Source organism: Erithacus rubecula (assembly GCF_903797595.1).
Source record: "Erithacus rubecula genome assembly, chromosome: 17".
NCBI classification, from domain to species: domain Eukaryota; kingdom Metazoa; phylum Chordata; class Aves; order Passeriformes; family Muscicapidae; genus Erithacus; species Erithacus rubecula.
The window spans coordinates 10,620,492-10,640,907 of NC_136669.1; positions in this window are offsets into that span (position 1 = coordinate 10,620,492).

The following is a 20,416-nucleotide window of genomic DNA, read 5'->3' on the forward strand; positions in this document are numbered from 1 at the left end:
GGGTCTCAATTAACAATTTAGGAGTGATGTGAGCTGCCCTCTCTGCAGCCACCCTGAGCAAACAGAGCTCTGGGCGAGGGCAAGGCATTCCTCAGATATAGGAGAGATATAGCACTGATATAACACTGATAGTACACTGATATAACACTGATATAACACAGGTATAACACCCCTGGAGCTTTCCTGGGGTGGGCTCTGCCTTTGTCTGAAGCAGATTGATTCAAACTGCTGGATTGCATAGTCCCAGGGGCATCAAAACAATTCCCTGTCTTCTCTCAAGTTTTAGTCTCCTCTTCATATGGATATGAACCGGTTCGCACTGGAAAATAAAGCTGACTTTAAATCCTTTAAGTGGAAATCAGTATTTAAAAAAAGGAGTAAATCACACCCTGAGGCATATGCACAAAGAGCCAATTCAGTGAAAGTGAGGTGCAAATGTCAAAGCCTTTCTGTTCCAGCAAGGAGAGATTCCAGGGAAGGACAGGCAGGCAGTTTCCATCCCCTTCCCCAGATTTGCTCCGGGGTCTCGTGTTTGGGTGTGAAGAGCAGCCTGATGCAGCAGGCAAAGCTGACGAGCTGTGAAATTCCAGGGCTCAGCCCCACTCTGCACATCCCTCCAGAGTGTCCCTGCTGGCTAAATAACCCCACAGGTGGGATTAACTCACCTGCAGGGGCACAGGCACTGCCATCTCTGCCTGGAAAGGGGTTTCATTTGAAAATCCAAGCTCTCTGCAGTACTAATACTTCTTTCAGTTGGTACCTGGCTCTCAAGGATGACATCTCAACAAGCAGTGACTTTATAACCAGTGTTAATCTCCATTCCAGCCTCATCTGATGTCAGTGTGGGATTTGCCATTCAGTGAGAGAGTGTTCAGAGACAGACAAAAGGGAGCATGGAATTGGGAGGAAACTTAAGATTTGGGTGTTTGAAGAATATAAGATAGTACATCCAAAAGTTTGGTATTTTGGAAGATTGGTATTAAAACACTATAGTAAATGATGTCTACATTTCATGGACATCTGGAGGAATAGCAGTTTTCTCCAGAGGTCTGTTGGCTTGTAGGATACTGGCCCAAAGGCTTTCAGTTTGCTGCAATGTGTTCTGGTTCTCCTGTCACCACTAGTTCAATGTTTTCCTGGGCATTTAGCCCTTCCAGCTGTATTTATGAGACAATTTAAATTTCTGATATTTTAGAGTGGCCATAAAATGCCACTGCTGGCATGAAAATGCATATAGGCCTTGAACAATATCAAGAGCCTGTCTCACTTGATTGAAGCAGTTAATTCCAGTTTTTGGCTAGCAGTGAAACACTGAATTCCTCAGTGGAGAGATCTTTTCCCTTTAGTCCTGAGCTGGCCATTTCAGGTAACATTCACCATGTGCTGAAGGTTTTCAGATGTTCAGGAAGAATAACTCCAGCTCTAATACAGACAAACAGAGTTGGAGAGCAGCATTCAGGTATTTGCCTATCCTCATTCTTAAATAGAAGCTAAAAGAGAGGACTGCTGGCAGCAAATGAGAAGCTGGACTTCAGAAAGTATTCATTACATCTGGAGTAGACAACCTCTTCAAGGAGATGAAGAACACTGCCAATTCCCCATTCTTTACTCATGAAATTAATTTTTCAGCATCAAGTTATTCTGGCCATTAAGCCTGAATCAGATCACCAGCCTCCTCAAATGGAGAGGGTGTAGCTGGGGGGGATTGTCTGAATATGCACCATATTTCTTGTTGCAGACTCTTCACCTGGTTCCCTTTCCTTGTCTGCTGGCTGCCTTGTCTCACCCCCATATGAGCACTCACAAGGCTCTGGAAAGGCAGGCACTGCCTGGATCTTCCATCCTGTCCCACACCAGAGGTTTGTGTTAGGTTAATCCTTCATGAAGGGAGCCCTGCTCTGTAATTCAGTACATTTACTGCTCCTGTTGCTCTCACCTTCAAGCAATTCCAAACACTGCAAACTTTCACAAACCCTCTAGTCTGGAATTATTAATGGCAAAGTTTTAATTCCTTGTTTTTTATTCCTTTTCATTTCTGTATAGTGAATTCATCCTCCAGGTCCATGAATACTCAGTGATCTCTGTCCTCAGCTATGGAATGGCATGAACCTTGTATTTAATGGAAAAGCTGTCTGCACAATAATCCAGCAGCACTTATTTCCTTTTCCCAGCCACCTCATGCTGATGGTTTGTATTTAAGTTGTTGTTAACCAGCAGCAGGTCTTTCTCCTCCACTGTCATTCTGTACTAATGAAATCCCAGCTTGCAGCTGAAATTTTTGGTAGTTTTCTAGGTGCTCTGTTTTGTTACATTATAATTCACACAAATACTGCCACAGTAAGTCTCTGACTTTTCTTATTCAGTGTAATAGATTTTCTGCTTTGTTTCTAATTTGTTTTTTAAGTACCACATTTTATTAGCCACTCCTATATTTCTGCCAAGGTTATTAATTAAAATACTGAATAAGATCCATCACTACTTTCTGTGCTAACCTTTGATGCAAACCAGGTTTATCTGTTAAACTTCATTCCTTAATTTACTGTTTGAAGTATAATCCCTTGTTCCCTTGAGATGACCAACTTTATTCACATTTAAAGGGTGCTTGCACTGAAGGGTGAGCACAGCTGAGCCCTGGGATTGCATTAGAACTTGTCCCTCCCTAATTACCATTCCAAAAATAGAGTAATAACCACTAAAGGGATGATTTGTCCAGTGGTTTGTGCATTAACCTGGACTGGGGGGAAAAAAATGGGCTCAGTTCCTGTTCTGCCACAGTGATGTATAACAATTAATTACTCTTGGTTTTCCTTAGCTCTGTTGTGGACAGAAATACTGTTTTGGGGAGATACTACATCAATTCTGCTGTGACATTTGATCATGCCTTAAAACCTGAGCAAAGAGAAGATAGAAAATGCTGAGTTTAAATTCAGCCTTTGTCCTCTACAAATACAGTTTGTCTTTCACGTTCCCTTTTAGCTTCCAAAATTGAGGGCAGACTTACACAGTTGTTTCCAGCACTTAATCATTACTTTAAAAATTGATGCTTGCCAACTTTTAATTTAATTTCTTTATAGAGGAACATTCCCTCACCAACAGGATTGAATCATGGGTAGCCAGCATTTCATTAACACCCTTTTAAAAACAGTGTCCATAACTTGTCCTTGAAATGAAAGCTGATAGAGTAATGTGTCCTACAGCATCTGGAGCTGGTTTAGCAACTCTTACAAAGTTATTATGAATAAATTCACTTGAAGCAAGCAGGTATGTGCTCTGCTTTTATGTGTGAGCTAAGCCCTTTCCTATGGTGCATTACTTTGGATTTCTGTCCTTACTACCTTCACAGAAATCTCCCTTTCCTCTCTTCCATTCCTGATCTGTTCTAAGAGGAAAATATTCTGAGAAAAATCTTTGCCTCCAGATTTTAGGTGCAGATTTTCAGAGTTTGACAATTTAATCATGAAAATTTAACACTGACAACAGAGAGCCCCAGCTGCCATCCTCCCTGAGCTCCTGAGCTTCAGTCCCGTCCCCTCCCTTCACTCCTGCTGGGCCAGGAGTTTGGAATCTCTTACCTTTAGCTCTGGCAGATCCGGGGAGGAGGAAAACCTTCAGAAGGTGGTCAGTTCATGGCTGAGAGTGTGCTGGCTGTGCCTGGGGACGGGGCCAGGCTGGGCAGTGACACCCCGGCTGCTGCCCCGGTGACATCCTGCAGTGCGAGTCAGCCAGCGCAGGCTGTAATTACCCCAGTTTGCACTGCCCCAGCCCACTGCTCACTCCTGCTCTGCCACACAAGGAATGCTGTGAGACTGGCTGGCTCCAGAGCTTGTTTTTGTTGGTTGCATTGCCAATATCCCAGAATTTTTCCTTTGTGCTAAGCTGGAAGCTGATGGAAATGGTGAGAGCAGCACGGGAATAACTTCATGGCAATGGAGAGGAGAGTGTGTATCCTCACCCATTGTGCTATCTAGGAGAAAAGAAAGGTGAAAAGCCACAGGTACAGGTGTATCTGGGGCTCTAATATTTTTTTATTGAGATCAGTGATCACTTTACATTTCTGACCAATTCAGTGTGCTTAGATCAGCAAAGATTTCTGTGCAGGTAACCATTGGCATTTTAGCTGGGATCTTCTTGGTAGCCAGGTCTGTGGCTGAGCTGGATTTTTGTTAAATAGATCCTTTGTGGTGGGTTGCCAGGTGCCCACCCAGATGCTCTTGTTCTCCTCAACAGTGAAAATAAGATGGAAATGTTCTTCAGATGAGATGAAATCAGGGAGACCACTTACCAATCACCAGCTAGACTTGACCTGGGGGAAACTAATTGAATTTATGACCAGTTAAAATATATTTGAAAGGTGAGCTTGGAAAGTCGGGATTGCATGATAATAGTAAAATAGAATTTTGCATTTCCCAGTACAGCTGGCAAATTGCCATGGGAAAAGGAAGAAGAGATGAAACTGTTGTGCACTCCAAATTTTCGTGCCCCCTTTGCCACCACAACTGGAATTTCTGGAGAGTGAGGTTTTTGTTGTTGTTAATGGATGTTTTGGTGGGTTTGGATGCTGTTAATGGTGACAGCACGTCATCTGTCTCAGCTGAGTGAGGCTCAGCACTTGGTGCACTGCACACATCGTCAGAGTAGCTGCAGACTCACCTCACAAGAGTCACATCTCCAGGCTAAGCTAAAAATATGAAAGGATGGCTGACAGTAGCTGTGGCTGATCCCATTTCTGCCTTTCAAATCTTTGCTTTTTCACAGGTTTTTTATGTGATATTGGGCAAGTTATTCACTCTTCTGTGTTGCCTTCCTGTAAAGCAAAATAATAGACTGATCATCATAAATCAATTTTAAAAGAAATGTTAAGATGCTGCTTTATTTAAACTCAAATGCTTTATGGAGAGGCTTTATTTTGGCAATATTTTCTTAGGAAAATTACTGCATGTTCATACTGCAATGTACTATTCCTTAAAGAGGTGCTTTAAAGTCTAAGGAAAATACTCTGGAATTAAAAAACAGGGAAAAGTGTGAGAATAGTAATACCTGTAGAAAAAAATGGATTTAAGCATAGTTCTTTTATATATTTATATATCATGAGATCAGTGGAAGAAAGGGGCCATTTATTTGGGTATAGGTGTCTTTCCCTGTCCTTGAACAGCAGAGTAAAAGAAGTGATGAAACCACGAGTGCATCCAAAAGTACTCATGCACAAGAAATTCTGGCTGTGCTGTAGGATGGCTTAAGTGCTTAAATATTTAGAGCAGCTTTAATTCCCTCAGCATGCTGCCAGGCTGACACCTGGGAGAGCCCCTGGCTGCTGCAGGTGCACAGGGGGCAGTGCCAGCTCTGTCCCCTGCCCCAGGGGCACTGGGTGCTCTGCCACCTTCAGCCTTTGGTGCAGCTGATTTGGGGGTGCAAAGCCCCCCTGCCTCCTGCCAAACTGCTTTTGTCCCTGACAATGATCTCCCAGCCTGTGGGGGAAGCCGGTGGTTTTAAACTTTGGTTTACACGTGTATCACATCACTGGGTTTGTTTCCCAATCTTAATTAGGGTGCTTGCTCCAGGAGAAACAGTGTGAAACTTGGGAGGAGAGAGATTGTATCTGCCCCTGAATATCGTGTATGCTATCAGAGACAAAGAAGGGTGCAATAATCATTATAAATTAGTCCATCAAGTGATGATTGCTTCCCCTATCCTTGTAAAAAAGAGCCACTTGCTGCACATAGGAGCTGTTCACCATTACTAGTGGCTTCTTTCCCATTTTTGCTTGCAGTTTCTCACAGGATGGGAAAACTGGATTCAAGGTTTTTGTGTGATTTTTTTTTTTTTTTTTCCCTGCATGAAGCTGGTAGCCCTGTTTCCGACTGTGGATGTTGTAACTGTGGAATTAAGATCAGAAGGATCTTTGTGTGGGATAAAGAGTGTCAATCCTCACCTGGGGATTCTGCAGAGCCAGAGCCCTGCTGCATACCAAGCCCCACATGAGCCAGGAAGGGGAAGCTGCCCCTGGGGAAGCTCTGGGAGATTTGGAGCCTGGCCCAGGGCAGGACAGAGCACCCATCAGAGCACTGAGGACAGGAATTATTCACCCACCTGTGCAGGTGCACAAAGGAGATTTGTGGCTCTCCACTGACTTTAGGGGGGCCTCCCACAAGTGGCTCATGCTAATTTGTAGGTGGGTGAATCTGAGATTTAGTTCTCTTTCCAACCCATTTGAATAGTTTGTATGTTCTTTGCAGACAGATCATCTCCTTCTTGCTGTTTTGTGTTCAGGTCTAGCCCAGCTGACTGCAACCTGTGTTACAGCATGATGAAAATAAAGTTGAACTGAGATCTTACTACAGACAACTCATATTTTGGTATAGTTTCTCTGCTACTGGAAAACTACCAATGGGTAAAGTTCCTTTGCTAATAAAGCTTGGAGAAAAATCTGAACAGTTTTTCCAATTGTAGAAAGCAAAGCCCTTGTGCAATTCTCCCATTTACACCAGCAGGTGATTGTGTGCAGTCAGTGCTATCTGGATCTGTGTTTTGTAATTCAAGAAATTCGGTGTCTGTGAATACCCCTGCTATTGTCTGCCATAAATACAGTGCAGGGAGAAAGAATTCCTTTCCCAGTTAAAATGCCAGCTCAGTACAGGTGAGCACAGCTCCTCTTGGCTGGGAACTTGTCTGTCCTGCTCAGTGTCTGAATTCAGCATTTTCTTGAAATACTGATTACACAAGAAGGATAAGAGTGACTCAAGAATGAAACATCATTCTTGTCAGATAAGATCTAGAGATGAGTTGCTTTAATGTGCAAAGTAAATATTTGGGTGCCAGGTGGCACACAGCCCTGTGCAATGCTTTCCACATGAAAAATTATTTCCAGTGTGACAAACTGGACACTGGCTTTTTCTAGTCATTTACTTACTGAAATAAGATGTAGAAAGAGCACCAACAGCACATCATGAAGGAATCTGAAAAATCACTGTACCCTCTGCAGATCCTCTGATCTGAGACCTCACCATTAGCTAGGTTGGTTAACAGAACAGAAGTCATGGGTTTTCTTTTTTTGTTTGTTTGTTGTTTGTTTGTTTCCTTTTAAAATAACAGTTTTAAAAGCTCTGAGCTTGGTGTCAGAAAGATGGTTATAACATCCATGTAGTCTTACTCATTGATTATGTGAGGCAGAAAACACTTAACAGTCTAATTCAAAATCAATCATTGAATCAAAGCAAAATGAGTGAATGTCCTTCTTGGTTTGCAAGGAATAGCTTTAAGAAAAGTGTTATATTGTTTTCTTATTTTTATTTTGGATTTAAAAAAAAAAATCCAAAACGTGATATTTGAAAAATTTTGAAACAATACATGGGAAAAGTCAATGAGAGCACTTCAAAATCAATTCATTTTTTAAAATTTTTGCTGGTTTTGGTCACCATGTCTGCTAATGGTTTTCAAGAGGAGATGTTCTGTTAGGTGAGAAGCCCTTGCACTCATAACAAATTCTGCTTTCCTGCAAATGCATCCCTGCCACCCACAGAAATTCTTGTTCTTTCAGCCTGGAGCACAGAGTTTGGCTTGGGCAGGGCAGGCAGAGCTGCAGGGAATCCCTGGAACTGCTGGGTGAGCTCACAGCTGAGCCTTGGAGCCTTGGGGTGATGGAGAACAGGGTGAAACCCACAGCTATGGAATGGAATTGCATCTCCTGCTTATTATCACACCCTGAGAGCTGTTACAGCCAGAACCATGAGGGGTTAGACTAGAAAAAGTAGGGAATTGTGAAATTTCATGCAGGGAGAACAAAGCCTGCTCTACTGACAGGGTGATGATACAGCCAGGTTGTGCTTGGCAGGTCCAGGAGGTGTAACATTTTCTGCTTGAATTTAAGGACTTTCTGATTTTTCTAACAATGGGAATCAACAGGATTGGCACTTCCACAACACACATGACAAAAACACCCGAAAGGTCATCTGCTGATCTGGGGAGGAAGAGGAGTGGACCCTTAACCCTCAGGGTCATTTGGGAAGTTCCTTATCCAGACCCAGGTAATTAACTTCAGTGGTGGAACTTCAGATGCTGGAAAGAGCTGATCAGCAGAGCTGGCTTGCAAGTCTGGGATGTTTCTGATGTAAGAAACAGCATGTGGTCAGATACTGAATTACTAATTGCATACTTTGGTGCAGCCAGAAGAATAAGTATCTCAGGATTCCAGTTGCCCCTAGAACTCTATTTTATTTTAATTATGCAAGTGTACAATGAGATTGAACACAGTTTAAATAGGCCAAGAATATCTGTTCCTGTGCAAAGACTGTGCTGACTTTGCACAGGCTTTGCAAAGACTTTTGCCAGTGCAATCAAAATGTTTTAAAAGTTGCTTCCCTTGGGGAATCTGCTATCACAGGGGGGTGAGGGCACTCCTGTCTTCCACCACGAGGTTGAAGCATGCAAAAGGCACAAAACCACAGGCTCCCAGTGCCTGATCCTTCTCATCACAGGGGCTTCAAATCCCTGCAGGCAGGAGGGGTCTGAGCTGAGGGAGCTGAGGCAGGTTGAGTCCTCTAATTAACTGGGGCAGTAATTCAGTAATTAGCCCCTTAGATGGGGCCCTGCACTGGCAAATGCACCCTTTTGTTGATTTTAACCATCCATAGCTTACGAGTTTGGATGCACTTTTTTGTGTTTGGGTTGGTTTTGGCTTTTTAGGTCTGTTTTCTTTTAGGTAGTCCTGTGAAGAGCAGGGAGGTGGATTTAGCAATTCTTATAGGTCACTTCCAACCTGTGATATTCTGTTTCAGCTTCTGGAAGCAAACTAAATTATCTGAAAATTACGTTTTTTTTCTTTTTCTTTCCAATAGAATTAAATTTAAATCTTAAACAACTGGACCTTCCTTCAATTTCCTGACTTGAAATAAACAGCACGTTAGAGCATCATTTCTATAAGAGAAAGGACAGAAAGAGCTCAACACTGCTGCTGTTAATTGTGGCAGGTTAAAGGCTGAATTACTGACACAATCCAAGATACAAATCCCAACCAGCAAATTCCTGGAAATGCAAAGTGTTCTTGGAATTTTTATGCTGAGATTTTCTTGGAAGATTGCTTCACCTGCCTGCTAGGTAGAGAATGACATTTCGTAAGAGAACATATATTCCTCTCTTATAGTTCATAGTCATGTCCTTTTTTACCTTGATTGAACTTCTAGAACATTTAATGAAAAATCTGCCAGAAAAGAGATTCCACATAGGGAGAGCAGCATTCCCTGTACTCTGACTTGCACAAAACAGTTTTTCTGTAAGCCTGGTGTCCTGATAACAATGGTGTTGGCCAAGGAATAATTTATACAAAGTACATGCAAAGTGTAACTATACAAAACTTCAGTTGATGAGGTTGTGACTGTGATATGTAGAAAGCAAAGTGATAAAATCAAAACTAAAATGCACATCAGAGTTACATTAGTAAGTGGAGCCTATATTGTATGAAAATGGAAATCTCAGGCTGGAGCACATCCCTGGGTGTGTGGGGTGGGTTTCAGCCCCAGGAGCACAGCCCTGGGTGTGTGGGGTGGGTTTCAGCCCCAGGAGCACACACATCCCTGGGTGTGTGGGGTGGGTTTCAGCCCCAGGAGCACACACATCCCTGGGTGTATGGGGTGGGTTCAGCCCCAGGAGCACAGCCCTGGGTGTGTGGGGTGGGTTTCAGCCCCAGGAGCACACACATCCCTGGGTGTATGGGGTGGGTTCAGCCCCAGGAGCACAGCCCTGGGTGTGTGGGGTGGGTTTCAGCCCCAGGAGCACAGCCTGGGTGTGTGGGGTGGGTTTCAGCCCCAGGAGCACAGCCCTGGGTGTGTGGGGTGGGTTTCAGCCCCATGAGCACAGTTGGGTGTGTGGGGTGGGTTTCAGCCCCAGGAGCACAGCCTGGGTGTGTGGGGTGGGTTTCAGCCCCAGGAGCACACACAGCCTGGGTGTGTGGGGTGGGTTTCAGCCCCAGGAGCACACACATCCCTGGGTGTGTGGGGTGGGCTTCAGCCCCAGGAGCACAGCCCTGGGTGTGTGGGGTGGGTTCAGCCCCAGGAGCACAGCCCTGGGTGTGTGGGGTGGGTTTCAGCCCCAGGAGCACACACAGCCTGGGTGTGTGGGGTGGGTTCAGCCCCAGGAGCACACACATCCCTGGGTGTGTGGGGTGGGTTCAGCCCCAGGAGCACACACATCCCTGGGTGTGTGGGGTGGGTTCAGCCCCAGGAGCACACACATCCCTGGGTGTGTGGGGTGGGTTTCAGCCCCAGGAGCACACACAGCCCTGGCTGCAGCTCACCTGCTGGGCTGGGTGAGAGGCTGCTGCCCTCTGCAGCCTGCAGAGCCCCAGAGCCCAGGAAAGAGGCACCCACAGCACCAGGACACCTCTGCCCCCTCCTCCTCGCTTTTACAAACCTCGGGTTAAAAGGCATTTGTATATCCCAAAATATCTGCTCCAAGTAGTTTTACAGAATAGTTAACAAAATTAGGGAATTAGAAAACCAAGCAGAAATAATGAAAAAGCCAGAGCCATCTACTCAGATCTTTAATTATCTATTCCATCAAAAATATAACAAGAAATAATATTGCCTATAAATGGTCACTCACAGGTCTGTGATCCAGTATCTCCTCTCTTACATGAAGATTCCAGCTCAAAAGCAATGAATCCTCTCCAGGATTGGGTTCAAAGTAGGCCACTCAAGATCTGTGTGGGGGACAGGATAATGGGATTTTCTGCTGTAGCTGCAGTTGGGGCCAGAACCTGAATTCCTCCATAATCCTGTTCCTTGCAATTTAGGCACCCTTAAAGTTATTTTTGGACTTGCTCCTGAAGCCTTTTCATGTCTGAATGACCCTGTTGCTGAGCCTTGAGCAACAGCTGAGGTATCAGGACCTTACTAATTAAAATGATCCTTTCTGCTTTATATGCAGTGCCTTTCTTGATGGAGACACAGCAGGAAGTCAGTCATGTGGCTGGAACCATTCTCTGAAACTTATCCAGCAATGTCTAAAGGTTTATCAGTTTGTGTCTGAAACTATGTCAAGAGAGACTTGTGGAGAGTTAAAGATGTGCAAAAGGAGATCAGGGAGGGAATTATCCTGAAATCAGATGTAAGCAGGATGGTTGTTAAGGTACTTACTGTACTGGAGAACTTGCTTAATGCTCTCCAGCATTAATGTCAGGCTGTGAAACCACATCTTTATATTGGGGTATGTCCCTTCTAATTTACAAGTCACTTTTGCTCAGTTTAAAACCATTTTTGTCTATTTCAGGTTTCAGTCCCAAATAACTGCTGAAATCGCACCCTTTTAAATGCAGTCCTTATTCTTATTTAAATGCAGTCCTCCATTCTGCAAGCCTTGTGAAAAAGCAAGCACATATCCTGTAGATGTTGGTAGTCATGATCACTGTGGTCAAGTGAAAAACTCACTGATCCAGATTTATTTTTCCTGGCCTGAACAGACCAGCTCTGCCCCTGCAGAGTTTATCCCTGTGGGTACCAGCTGGTTGGGCTGCTGTGTCCTTCACTTGGTGGGACACTGCTCCTGCTCCTGTATTTGGTGACAGCAAAATAATTAAAAGGCACCCCAAGAACCAGAAGTTAGACACACTGAATCCAATCAGTGCAGGAACTTGGAACTGTCCTGACTATGTGTGTGAGCCTGTACAGAAAAAAGAAAAAAAAAAGAAAAAAGAAAAAAAAAAAGACAAAAGAATGCGTCAAAGAAAGAGTTTTTGTGCTCTAAACTCCTTGGGTTGTTTTTATGGTAGGTCCTTAAATCCTGATCCAGAAAGATCCAGATCACACCAGTGGAGCACATCCCAAGGTAATTTGTGTGTGTTGTCAGAAGGCACAGTGGGAGAGAAGATGATGGCTTTGTGCCAGCACAGGGTACCTTGAGCACAAGCCAAATGTTTCAGTTGTGAATTTAGCTTAGGTTTGAACCATCTAAAGCTCTGCAATGCCATTTTTAATTTGTGGTTTTGAGTGTGTTAGTCTGAAAAAGAAGATGCAGAGAACTCCTTCAGCACAAAACTCTGACCTGAGTCAGCTGTATTTTTCTGGACAATGCTTTCAGGATTTCAGTGGTGTACTGAGATGCTCTATTTGCTTCTCAGATATTTTGCCAGGCAAGATGCCCAGTGATTAGGTAGTGAAAGTTCAGGAGACACACTGGTGCTCCTAACCAAATGATTTCACTTTCAGAGCATAAGGAATTCATGCAAGTGACAGGTCAGAGAGCAGATTAATTTGAACACAGCGTGCTTCTCTCGAGCAGCCCTGCTTGGAGGGGAAGTGTTTCTTCTCAAAAAAAATTATTAAACAAGAGTGAGTTAGATTATGTACCTCTGGATATGCTTTGCACTGCTCTGTCTCTCATTAACTCTTGCAAAATTACTGGTCAGAGAAATACATTATAATTCATCTGTTTCGTGGTGCCTCTATCAATTAGGAACAATATTATGCAAGAAATTAAAAGATGATAGAACCTTTCATGGCTGAACCTAGTCTTTTTCCTTGACCCCTTTTCTCCTGGCATCCATTTCATTCTATTTCTCAGAAAATGGTCAAATCACTGATTAATTGATCAGCCAGTGGCATTGCTGTGAAATGCAGATTTTTTTCTGCAGAGCAGATGAAAGTATTTCTCTTGCTGTGCTGTTGGTTGGTAAAAGTGGCTCATGTTAAAAGGGCTCAGAGTTTCCTGGAGCAGTCAGACAGACCAGTGCATTAAGAAGCTCAGAAATGTTATTTTTTTCCCTTTTTGTTTGTCAGCTGTGACCCTTTCCCGTCTGCCTTTGCAACCCATCTCTGGATTATTGTAACAGCATTAGTCAGCAGAGTGGACAAAACCCAAATGACATGAGTGACAGCAGAGAAAGAGCCAGAGCAGCCTCATCAATGCTTTTGTGGGGCTCATCAGTCACGTTCTGCCTGAGCCCATCAGAGTCCTGCTCTGAACCCTGGGCATTCCCTGAGCAGCACAGCCAGAGCTCAGGTTTGGGTTCCCAGCTCTCGTGGGGAGGGACTGTCCAGGCCTGGCTGTGATGTGCTTTTTGCAGAGGAATTGCTGAAACTAAAGCAGCTAAAGCAGCACTCACTGGAACACCAAGTGTGAAAAGTCTGTCCCAGATGATCTGGGAGGAGAGGTTACCAGCACCCTGCCCAGCTGGCATCCTCTGGGAATGAAGCCACTTCCAGGACAAAGCCAGGAAATGCTGATTTAAGCCTCTTGCACTTACTCCTGACAAAGTCACTCATCAGTCACTCACCATAAAGACAAAGTTGATGCAGAAGAATGCAAAGATGGGTTTCCACATTCCAGGGAACTCTGTGCCACCATCCCATCCCCCTTTCTTAGCCAGCTTGGTGCTCCAGCCAGCACTAGCACAGCCTTTCCAGCCTAAATATATAACCAGATTTAAAAATGTTCTGCAGCAATTTTTGAGTAAAATCATTATACTGTGGCTTAGAGTCTGCAGCATCTAATGCTGACCACCCCTTAAAGTTAGGAAGGGTTTTAAGACATGGATCTGCAGCATCCTAATCACTGAGGGATGTTTTGTGTCTAGAGCAGACTACACCCAAAGCAAAGCTAAAAGCAACAGGCAGTTTCTAATGATGATTTATGATAGATAATATCTTTAGTCCTAATTGTGTTTACTGTAAGTGAGGCCCTTGAGGGAAAACCAATATAAGCAGCTTCTCAGTCAAGAATGGAGCCACAAGACAGACACATTGTTTAAAATAAAATCCACCATCAGCTAGTGAGTTTTGAATCTTTTGGAAGGTGGAACAATTGTTGCAGAGTCAATATTTACCTGTTAGGGTGATGCTGACCATGAAAGAGCTGACAGTTGTGTCAGCATTGGCAGAAATGGAGACACCCTGGCTTGGCAGCTTCCTGGCTCTTGTGACTGGGAAATAGCTGAGGTTCTGGCCCTGGGACAATGCATTTGGAATAACTGACAACAATAATGTACTTTTCTGTGTTACCATAAGAAATAGTCAGTAGTATCTCAAATACTCCAACACCCCAAATTAACACATAGTCCATGTTATCTCTGCAGACCACAGATTGTGAAACACTGGTATGGGCTAGACACACATGGCAAGATGAGAAACCCAGAAATAATACCAAGATTGCTCCAATGCAAGAGCATTTTTTGGGGTTTGTACAGAGAGTAGACATGGAGTTAATTAGGAGAAAGGAGAGAGAGGAAACCTCAGATGTGTGAAGCTGCTTTGTCAAAGGGTCATTGCTTCTGTGCTTTTTCCTGTGACACTTTTACTCTCTGTGCCAAACAACTGGCTGCCCCCAGACCTTATGCTTGAGGGACAGCACAGTGTTTAAAGGGCTGAGAAATGATCTGAAAAGATGGAAAAGCTGCACCAGGCTGTGACCTGGGAGGGGAGGGAGTCCTGTGTGAGCAGCAGGCTGCTGCTCAGATCTTCCTCCTGGATTCTGACTCCCGATGCTCTGAAAAGCTGGGATGCAGGCTGCTTGCCTTCACCAAATGGAGGAAAACTGGGAGAGAGAATGCTGCAACCCATGAGCATGGGGTGCTTCTGCTGGCTCCTGGTTTGACAGAGCAGGTGTTGCTGAGGTATTGAACTTCAACAGGATTAAATCTCTTTATTTTCAAGTCTGTTTTATCAGCACATTTTCCTTTGTTATGAAAGTTCCTGAGTGCATCATTAGGAGCCTGAAAATACAAATAATGTCTGGTTTGGTTTTTTCGTTTGTTTGTTTTCTTTTCGTTTTTACATGCATAGATTGTGAATGTCTCAGACAAAAGGGAGATCTGAGTCTGGCCAATTTTTCAAAAGAAAAGCAAGCCTGCAAGTCATCCTTGAACAATTTGGTACCTGGTGGCAGCACAGTGGTGAGGCTGCAGGGCTGCTTCTTCAATTGCCTGGCTGAAGTGAAAGATTGAAAGCAATTTCACTCTGAATCAGCTCAAAACAAAACATGGACTGAACTGGAAAATACAGGTTGCACTAAATGGATCATTGCATTTGGCATAAAGCATCTCTGCCATGATGCAGCATTTAATAAATGTATAAACTGATAATGACAACGACAACATCAACATCATCATCATCAACAACAACAACAACAACAACAACAACAACAACAACAACAATAATAATAATAATAATAATAATAATAATAATAATAATAATAATATAATAACTGCCAAAACCTATTAGTGAGCTGGTATTGCCAGAGCCTGTGGAGTGATAACTTTGGTGGAATTGCAGCAGATTTAACATCAGAATGGGGAATCACCTCATGCTCAAGGAATTAATTTATTGAGCAATTCTTTCCAAGTCAGCCTGGAGATTTTATTCCTCTCATGTCCACTAAAACTTTTATGTGTCTAGGTTAAGTATTGCGCCACGTACAAAAATTTATATGATTAATTGACTCATCCTTTATACACCTAATTCTAGTCCATCAGTCTGGAATTTGAGATGGAGGGTTAATGGAAAAGCACAATGTTACAGGAGAAAATTGTAAAAAAGGAACAAAGAGAAGTGCTGCAATAATGTTGTCACCTGGATACAGCTTATACCTGGAGAAATCCTAAAGAACAGGAGCCCTCTTCTTTCTTTAATGTTTATGGGATGTTAATTCCTATTTATTCCTGTGTACTGCTCTTTACTTCAGCAAAAACTGGAGGTAATCATGGGATCATCTTAATATTTAATTGAACCAAATACTGAATTCAATGTCATTGTGAAAAAATCAGGGCTGGCAAGTGCTTCTGCCTCATGTGCACTCTGCTTTCTCCAGGATAAGGGTGTGAGACTCATCCCAAAGCTGTCTGTCACATCCAAAACTGAGCATGTATTGGGTTATTGTTCTTGAACAGCACTGTACTGGAATTACTTTCTTCAGGCTGACTGTGAAATCTTTTCCAGGGTCAAAAGATAATTAGAGATTAGCAGAAAGGAATTAAACACACAAACAGTTGTGTGGCTACAAATCTGGAGAGAAGGATGAGATGCAAACTGACCTGATGAACTAGCAGGAAGCTATATTGATTTATTTTAAAAAATATAATTTAATTCAAACAATGTCTCTGGGAATTTTCATATTTTCCAATGACTTGTTTCATCTTGAGGAAATATGGCTGGTGGAAGGAGAGTAGGTATAGAAAACTCCCTGATCAGAGCACTCTCATTTTGCCTTTCTCTTTGGCAGCTGCCATGGTGTTGGTGCAAAATAATTTTCAATATTCCCTAAAAACCCAGTGAAGATGTGACTTTTCTGCACCACTGAAGTTCATCATAAGCAGAAAGGACAACCACTTTCAGCTATCATCTTTGTGCAAACACTTCATTTATGTTTCCAATCTTCCTCTGTTTCAAACACTAGTGTGATACAAATATAAAATCCTTCTATCCTTGCACTTACCATACAAAGAGGAATTAATTTTTTTAGTGTTGCATTAATGTCTCAATGTTTTCTGAAATTAATACAAAATTATTGGACTGCATTACATTCTTTGGTTGGTTTTGTTTTGTTTTTCAATAATATAGAGCCAGTGGTCAATTCTGGTCAAATAACTAATGAAATCAAACAGTTGGAACTGTCAGTTTAAAGAGCTAAAATAAAAATACTGCCATGCCTGCCCCTGCATGGGCAGTTCCCACTGCCAAAGGATCCCAGCCTGTCACTGCAGAGAGAATATTCATGGCCAATTTCTCCATGCTGTGAGAAACAGCTGAAAGGAAGGAAGGGCTGACACTGAAGGAGGCAGATGTTGTGAGCCCTCCTGGTTCCATCCTCCTTTTGCTCCTGCCCTTTCCCCACCCTGAGGGCAGGAGGGGGGAGAGCCCAGGGACAATGAAGCTCAATCTGCCCCAGCAAGGAAACCTGAACTGTGGAAAAGGCAATTTTCTCAAACACTTCTCTCCCAAAATAGGCAGAGGCAGGAAACAGTGAAATGGATGGCAAAAGTCTGGGAGCAAGGTAGCTGAGTATTTCCTGTTGGCTTTAGCTGAAACAGAAGGGCTGGGAAGCATTTCCTCTTGGTGGTGGGAGCAGCTCAGTGCTGGGAATGTGGTGTGTGTGACATCTCCAGAGCTGAGGACAACTCCCAGCCCTCTCTGCTCTGGATTGCTGCTGCTCAAGGTCTCAGTGGCACAGTGGAATTCAGTGAGCACTGACCTTTGCATCCTTCCCCCAGAATGGCTGCAGGGACCCTCAGTGCACATCCATCCACTGGACATGGAGATTTTAAATCTCATTTACTTGTTGACTTCATACATCTGCTCCTGTACTCCATCAAATTTGTACAGAGGATTTGACCTGTCCTTGACTCCCTCCACATGCACACATTTTTGAGCAGTTTTTTCTGATATTTGAGCTCCTGATGAAGATTCAAAAATTAGATGAACAATTTCAAATCAGTTTTTAAATTGTCAGGTTCTTTGTCAGTTTTTGGTCTCATCTTGCACATAGACTTGCAGAAAGTACATTGAATTCCTTCCATCAAGGGCTGTTTATGTTTGCATGCACCACATGTGAATGTTTCTGTCAGTATAAAATACAGAATGAACAATATCTCTACCCACTCTGTGCAGTTTCTGTGCATTCAACTAAATACTGACTTACAGAATTAAATGCTTTGTTGTACTGGGACCCCTTTATATGTTTGGAGGGATTTCCTCTGAGGTGGAATGCAGCAGCAGTTTAAATGGAGCAGTTCTCCAAGAGAATGAGTGAAAATATTCCCATGCATTTTCCCTCCCAATACACTAATGACTATTTTCTTATCATTCATCTGGTCTAGAAAAGTGTTCTCTGAGAATGTTACAATCATATTTAACATGTTTACCTTTATCAGCTCGTCCTATTGATCAGTTGTGACTGTCCTGGACTTAACCCAAAGGACTGTACAATTGTCATTATTGTACAGCCCTTTGAAATACAGCACAGCTACATTTTTTTCCTAATCTCTATTCAGTTGTGCAGTAGAGAAATATGAAGTGCCATATAAAGAACGTGTGAACATTGTGGAAAACATAAACAAGCTTCTTTCATAAGGACAAGCTGCAGTTAAACAAACAGCAGCACCACTGTTACTGGGTGGGTTTAACAAGCCAGATCATTCCTGTTGCTTTTTTTTCCTTGCAAACATCATCTCCCTCTTCCTGCAAACCAGAATTCTCCCTAAATCTCTTTCAAACCAGTTTTGATTTCTGTTATTTAGACATGAGTATTCGTGTGAATCATCACCTAAGCAGCAAATGCAGGGTGTGAAAGCCTGGCCCAAAGGAAAGCTGTGCTGATGAACTCTCACAGTCCAGCTTCTGGCCATGGGGCTGTGAGAGAAATCCCAGGTAGGGAGCACTGCTCAGTTTGCTTCACTTGCTTCAGTTAGAGCAAAATGATTTCCTAGGAACTATTCTCTGCAATGCAAGATGTCATAAACCCCAGCACTTCACCAAAGTTACGGAGGGTGTGGGGTTTAGTCTGTTCTGTCTGAATTGATCTGAGCCTACATCTGGAATGTCAATCTCTTGGGGACCTGGGGACCCTGAAGCTCTCACTCAATGTAGCTCTTTTTACTAAGAACAGTCCAAAGTTTATTGACCCAATGGTGCAGGAGTTCCAGGGTCATCTACTGATGAGAGGAATCTTCTGGATGAGAATAGTCCAGTTCTCAAGCCCCCCCTGAGATGAGTTGTACCTTTGTGCCAGCAGAGACCAGCTGAGATGCCCTGGAGAAATCTTCTCTTCCCAAGGACTGCCCTTGCTGGAGGCTCCCCATTCACTGGGATGGGACATTGACATCCTGCAGCTACTGAAAACTGGGAAAGCACCAATCACCCTCTGGCTATTGCTCTGCAGAAAGGAATGGGGAAATATCTGGCTCCTGAGGGGAAGGAGGGTTGGGAACCCCAATCAGAGAAGGAGGAGAATTTGGCTGAAAGTACCTCAGTTCTCTCAAAAGATGACTTCAGACACTCTCTTCTGACTATTTGTCAGTTTTATTTCCTATATTCCATCAGCCCCACGTGTGCTTAGTGGGGTTCTAAAACAAATGGTGTGTCCCACCCTGGCTGAGCCCAGCCCATGTCTGTGTTCACTGCACAGTTCTCCTGCATGTGAGGGGCTTACATCTGCCCACCACCTTCCAAGAAAGAATTTTCCTTATTTCATCATTGTAAAATTTCTTTTTCACTTAATTCTAAGCAAAAAAATGCCACCAACATGAAGGATGCAAAGAAAAAGGCTTTGTAAAAGCCAATTTATCTCAAGGTAATTCTGCCCCTTTTATGACTTCAGTGTGCCTCTAATGGAACAGGGCAGAGAACCCTCTTTTCCTACCAAGTGTGGCAATTGTCTGTTTGGTGTGAGAAGACTCTACAGGTCTCCAGCACAGCCTGATTGCACTTTCTGAGACTCTACAGACTCGTATCTAAAAAAAGAATTGATTAGGACAATGAATGCTATGTCTGATCATTAAATATTTAAACCTGGTAGGCTTTCAAGAGTGGCAGGCTTGCCAGCCTTTGAAAACACCCTTGTTTTGCCAGATCTAACTTGCCATTGTCAATTTTCATAAGGCTTGAGGTAATGTGCACATGAGATTTAATAACCAAATTTTTTTAAGGGTAAAAGAGGACAGAGACTGTGCCTTTAATTGTGTCTCAGAGATTGAAGCAAGGAACCATACATTAAGAAATGTAGCTGGGAGAATGCATGTGTCCCTCCCTGGTGTGGGAGTGAAAATGCAGATGGGATCATTGCCCAAAATGAAACAAACACAAATATTCTAACCCATATATCACATTGATCACTAACACAGGAAATAGCATCTTGTTTCATGGACTGTGGTTTCTGCTCCAAACTTCTGGAAACAAGAGAGCACAGAATCTTCTGGATGCTGGGAGATTGGAGCCCAGTACTGCTCTCTCTCCACTGTATTTTCCATCTCTGTTTTCATTCATTTGATAGTTCTAGCACCATGGGAATTTTTATCTAAGCTTTTTTACAGTTGTTGATTTTTTTTTTTTTTTTTGCTGTGTAGTGCAATGCATGTTATGTAGGCTCTTTTTCACCATAAAGATTTTGCAGTATGTTCATTTGAGCAGAGCATAGATGCCATTTTCTTTCTTTTTTCCCCCCTATAATTAGCTATCAGCATGTCATCATTACAAATTATGTGATTATTATAATCATTCTTCAGCATTGTGAATTATGAATATTATCATCCAGTCTGTGGCAAAACAAACATATTTAAATGACTGCAGATAACACAACATGATATATATGTGCACTTTTTTCAAAGAGTGGCTCAGCAGTCTGCCTGTTAACTTGCTGCCACCTTTGGATCATGACATCTGTCAGAACTAGTAAAATATGAATCAGTTTGACCTTTGCTCCAGCTCTAATTTGGAAACCTGTG